Below are 6,283 nucleotides of genomic sequence, written 5' to 3' on the forward strand. Positions count from 1 at the left end.
GTGGTCATTTTGAAGAGGAAAGTCAAACTAACAGTAACTGCAAGTGAAAAGAAAGAAAAAGGAGAGAAAAGGCAGACAAAATATTCAATTGAATATTTTGACCACCAGCCTGGTGGTCAATGGACATGTTGTCAGTTTGCAGAAAACACCACAGCTTTTTGAAGGAGAAGGAAATCATGGCCGACTGAGCAAGCCCCTGATTCAAAAGTGAATGATGCAGTAAACTGTGCATCTTAATGGAGGTGACTTCTGATAAGGATTGGCTGGTGCTTGACTTACTTTGTTAATGCAAAGCATTTCTTATGTGATGGATAGCCTTGAATTCATTTGATAAAACATCGATACTATTTTCAATTTTTAATTTTTAAGTTTAATACAGATGAGAGTGAGCAATGTGGGACTGCACAACACAGAGAAGTTGTGCTTGAGTGAGGCTTTGGAGCACCGTATGCCCTGCCTGAGAACAATCAAGTACCTCAAAATGAGGTCCCTGGAATGCAAAACTAGAGGTGTTTCGAAGATCCATGTCTTTTGGTACTTTGGTACCTTGTTTGGGGTGTAGGGTGACATGTGCTGGGCTGGAATTTGTTGTTTATACTCTGTGTAACTTCTTCCATCCTGGTTTCTACAGGGTTTCTTTAAAACTCATGGATCAGCCATTCCTTTCCTTAACATACTTGCAGAAGACAAAGAACTGATCTCATATATTTGTCCTCAACTTGAGAGGATTCAGATCCAGAATTTCTTTCTCCTAATTACTGTGGGGTGGATTTATCCTCTGTTTCTTTGTGAAAGAGTGCCGCTCTGCTGATAAAGAATTCACAATTCATTGTAGTAAGAGATAGCAGCAAGAGTGAGCGCGGTTTTGTAGACTGATGACAAGACATTCCTCTGGAAGAGAGGATACCTGCTAAAAATATTGCTTATGAATTTCACTGAGGGATTATTTAATTACAAAAAAATATTTCATCTTATGGACAGTGTGGGAAATGAAGCAAGAGAATGGGAACTATCAGACTAAGGGAAGGTCACTGGTTTGATGTCTTGGTTAGCTGCAATGATGGGAATGGACTGGTTTATCATGCAAGAGGATTATAAAGAGACAAAATAATGCAAAAGAAAACATAGAAAGTAAACTTAGGAATAAAAAAACAAATCATCGTCTGTTCAGAAAGATGTTAGAAGTCAGTTTTCTTTGGCATTTACTTAATGCGAACCCATTACTTTGTGGAGGGAGTAGGCGTAGGTTAAAGGCTAGTAAGTTCTATTCCCATGTAAACTTAAAGCAAGACAATGGAAATCACATATTACAGCTTTTTTACTAACACAAAACCCTTCTTAATTTTATGACAATGGCCACGGTGTTGCATCACTGGAAGAATTATTCTTTCGAAGTATTGGGCTTCCAGTGCCTGGCAATCCAATATCAGGGCTTCAGGGTACCCTGCCAAAGCATCAGCACACTTCAGCCTGGCTAAGCTTGAAACAAAGACACACTTCAACAGAAACTCTTTTGACCCTGTCTTCTTGCCAGTGCTGCAGTAGGTAGCTGATAAAAGGTCCAGCCTCATAGCTAAAGTCAGCCTTCAGCTTTGGCTTTAGTATCACCATTATCCAGGCAACATGTTTGAGAAACTGTTAGGAAGTCATCCCAGCTCCCATCAGGGAAATGTGTATTAGCTCAGTAGTCTGAGAACTTGAGTACAAAAAGATGACTGTGCCTTCTTATGTCTGAGTTTGAATTCTAGGATCTGGCTTTGAAAGACTGCATATTCATCTGAGGTTTTGCACTGTACAGTACAAAGGTTCCTAGAGAAGACACTCAAACCAGAAATGGCAGTAAAAATGTATGGTAGGAATGCATAGCAAAAGACTGATACTGCTGAAATGATAAATAGACAGAGGGATATTACACTGCTGCTGAGGACATGGAATGAGATTTCTAGATTGCAAGATATAGCAAGTATGTACTTCAAACAACCACCCACGGAGCTGTGATGTTTGTGCAGAACGTGACCTGCTTGTGAGGCAATTTTTTGTAACAGTTTTGGATTTAATTAGGGGTGCAAAGAACAGCTGCACACATAAAGTACTCCAGCAGAAATAGAATGGAAAATAAAAATAGTATTATTTTAAAACCATGGAAATATTGGAAAGACTAAAACTAAGAGATAGCAGAGATCATGAGCAAATATTGCAGGCAGCTGCAAAGAAAAGAGATTTCTAGATTCAAAAGTGGGGAATTGCGTTCCAGTTCCGCAGAACTGGAGAGAGTTTCAGTCAGTTTACCTTCATGATGTCAAGATTAATATATTTTTTGTATCTATAAAACTTCATGAAAACTACCCATTTTGGTAGCTCAAATGCTGTATGGTCTCCTCCATTACAACAGATGTCTTCACTGGGGAAGAAGGTTATGCTTGACCTTTATTTCTGATTGAGAGGATTGTTCTTCGCTTGAGTCTTGATTTACTCTCATGGCAGTAATCTTGATGTCACTGTGGACTTGTTCATTTTTTCCTCTCCAAAACCCTCCCTTTGAATGAATTTCTTATCTCACAAATTTCAGAAAGTTGATTAACAATCCTTCTGTATCTCTTTCCTTATATTATTTCTGTCCCATTATTTTTTTTCTTTTTATTGTCCTCAAATCCTTGGTCTGTAAATGTAAGTGGGTTAAGAATGCTGATATGAGAGAGTTTTATGCTGATATGAGAGAGTTTTTCAGAAAATAGTTTTTATCTACTGTGAAAGTACACAATGGCCTTCCTCACCAAAATGTATGAAAGAGGACAATAAATTTTCAGAATATTTATATATTCCTATAGCGTAAACCCTACAGATTATATGTGTAATGCCTTTTGAGAGACTGGGAGGTTGTCTCTTATCAGCACCTCTGATTTGCAAAATCTTTTTTTTGTTACATGGAGGAGAAGGGCAAACACCTGGGAACGTGATCAGCCTTGGATGCCAAAGTGTGCCCTTAACTCCTGCTGCGGGTGTTTGCCTGCATCATACCTGTGATGGCTTTTCTCTTGATGCCTCCCACATGGCAATGTGCTCTACCTTCTTCCAGTTCTTCGTGCTACAGCAGGAATGTTGCACGAGATATGCTGCCACATGGTTTAGTTGAGAAATACCCAACTGGTAGCAAAATGGTGACAAATGCTTTCCATGCTGCCTTAACCACTGAAAACTGGTGACAGTTGATCTTCCTAGATAAGGTGAAGGAAAACAAGACAGAACGACTTTGAGTGAATTTTATGGAATTATTTTTCTTTTATATGTAGCAACTTTCCAATAATTTATTTTTTTTTTCTGCAGGTCTCTCTAAAATATCAAGGATTTATTGTTCTTTAAAACTTTTCTCTGGATTTTTAATTTCAGCAAAATATTATGGAAAGGAGATTATATCAGAAGAGAAATCAAAGTTCCAGAAACTGGTAATACAGGTTTTTAGATAAAAATATTTCATAATTGTATCAGAAGCATTATGAAAATTTTCTTACATGACCACTATTAATGCATTTTTCAATGGTCAGCATATTCAAGATGCCAAAATCAGTAGAAGAATATTTTTTCTCATTTTGATGATAAACAAAATTAGAACATCTTTGTTTTCTCTACTGTGACTGATTATGTTAGTGACTGAAACAACAGCAAATATTCATGATGAAATTATATTAAATGATCTTATGGGAGCTACATACATACAGTTTTCTGCTGCAATATAGTTCTTGCAAAACCAATTTTTAATACACTGTGACTTTGGCATATTAAGCCTTACAAGATCTATTGGTTCTCGTAAATCAGTTTCTGAAGTGCCCATAGAAGTTCTCTCCAATTTGAGAAAAATATCATCTAGGAATTTTGCATTTATCTTACACTCTGTTTAGAAAGACACTGAAAAAGATCTGACATGAGCAAAATACTTTTTAAAATCTGCCTTCTTTTCCATATGAGGCACTGGATGGTTAAAGATAATCACTCATCAATCATCTTTGCTTACTCAAAAGGTCAGGACAATAATTCAGCTTACATTTAAGGCCAGGAGAAGTCACCAAGGCTCCACACTTGGCATCTGGAATATTCATAGGGGACTAAAGGAGCTATGGATCCTCTTCCTATTGCCAAGAACTGTGGAAAGCTTTAATTCACAAAAACACTGAAACCATGACAAATTAGACCCCAGGCTCATCTAGCTCCATAGCCTATCTCCAACAGTAGCAGGTGCCCAAGGACATTAGAAACAGGCTAGGAATGCAGCAGTAACTCTCCAGAATATTTTCCTGCTTGCCACCAATTTGTGGATCGGGATATCACTTGTCAAAGACACCTTTTTCTTCATTTGCCTAAACTGAGATGTGTTTCTTTTATTCACTTTCCCTGGAGAAGTTGGAGACTTTTATCAGCAGAAACATCTTGTGGCACCAAGTCCTCCAGCTCCACAGAGCTGTGAGCAGTGGGAAGAATGAACTTCTTGTTTGCTGTGAGCCTCTCTCCCTCATTTGAGGCTTCATAGTTCCATACTAGAAAAAGTAACAAACAGTCATTCCCTATTCACCTTATCCAGGGCTCTTAAAGTTTTGTAGTCCCATCCATATCACTCCTTGGTCATATCCAGTCATAAAGTTTTTTGTCTGCCTAGTTGTTTCCCATAGGAAAGTTGTTCAACAACTTTGAAGATCTTTGTTATTCTTCTATGATCTTTTCTTATTTCAGTGTAGTTGAGCAGAACTAATTGTCTTTGGTTGGCTTTGATTCATCAAGAAAACAAAAATTAGCTGTTATTCACTGCAGATCTAAATATGTAGGAATAAAGGAGTTCTACTCCCTTTTCCTGCCTTCTGTATAGGCTTTCAGCTTTCATTGTTGTTATAAAAAATAAAATTTCTTTCTAACCAGTAAAAAAAAAATATCCTGTTGGTATTTACAACTGCTTCTCAGTTATCCATTCCAGAAGAAGTCAGCTGTTGCCAACAATAAAACATTGTAATTTACTTTTATTATGTTTCAAGTTGTATATTTTACTTTATTGCAATAACATTTACTAATCAGCATTAAAATAAAAAATTCATACAGTAAAAAAGTAAACAATAGCAGAAAAATTATTAAATCCCAAATATTTTTTTGGTATTTCAGCAGAAATGAAACTAATTTTTCCAGTGTCCTCCTTGACAGGCTGTAACTCATCATTAAGATTCTGCATCAGGATGCCGTATGAAAGGCCATGAACCTCCTCCTTGTGTCTTTAGTTTTTAATTATTAAAAAAATGTTATCTGCCCTTCCCTACTTTAAGCATCAGGAGCACCAGAGCGGTCTCTGGAGTGTCCCTTGTGCAGCCAGGGCTGAGGGCCAGGAAGAAGGCAGTAGTGGGATGGGGGCAGGCACCACTTTGCAGATTTTGATGTTGCTCTGCTTTGTCTCTGAGAGGACCAAGGCCTGACTCACCTCTCTGAATTACACTTTGGAAACAGATGCTGAAACCTATGATGGCAAAGCTAGCAGCTGAAAAGGTTTCACACAGCTCAGTGCCCAAGTTCCTTTTTGGGTCTGGGTCTCTCTTAGCATGTAGAGTGCGGGGTAGCAGTTACCACATTCATCCACAGAAGCCTTGATGTATATCTTGCATCCTGCTTAGCAAAGGATAGGGAGTGGGAGGCTGCCTGGCCTTAAAGCCTTTTGAACTATCTCCATGTTTAACTTTTTTTGTAAATGTTCCAGATATGAAACAAACCAAACCAACCAACCAAAAACAAAACCAAAAAACCACAACAACCCCCCCCCCCCCCCCCCACCCTGCCAAAAAAACTCCAAAGAACCTACAGAACCCCCCAAAACCCTATCTTAAAAGGAAGGATAAAAAATAGCAATTTATTATTTGAACAAGTGAAAAATACTGACTCAAGTGAAAAGAACTGACTCAGTTTTGAGTAATATTAATGTTCTTTTCCTCTGATACTGCTTTTAACTCTTGATATATCATGCCTCTGAGGAAAAGTGGTATTGCAGCTGCTGGTAGTAATTATTAGATAAAGGTTGCAATTGTGTGCTCACTTTCCTCCCCCATCCCCAAAAGGGTCTGATTGTTAAAACATTCTCTGAAGAAGCTGTTTCAAGCTTTTCTGCTATGCTAGACTTCATCTGTGGTGATTAGCAGCCTCTTTCCTTTGAAGATTTAGTGCAAGCAAACTATACTTCTGTGACCTTTCATTTATGTTCTGAACTCTGAAAATTCTTGCTTGGCACAAAAGAAGAAATGCACATCCCGGCCTGACAAAA

The sequence above is a fragment of the Onychostruthus taczanowskii genome, unplaced genomic scaffold (genome assembly GCF_017590055.1).
Source record: "Onychostruthus taczanowskii isolate IOZ18803 unplaced genomic scaffold, ASM1759005v1 scaffold153, whole genome shotgun sequence".
Lineage (NCBI taxonomy): Eukaryota > Metazoa > Chordata > Aves > Passeriformes > Passeridae > Onychostruthus > Onychostruthus taczanowskii.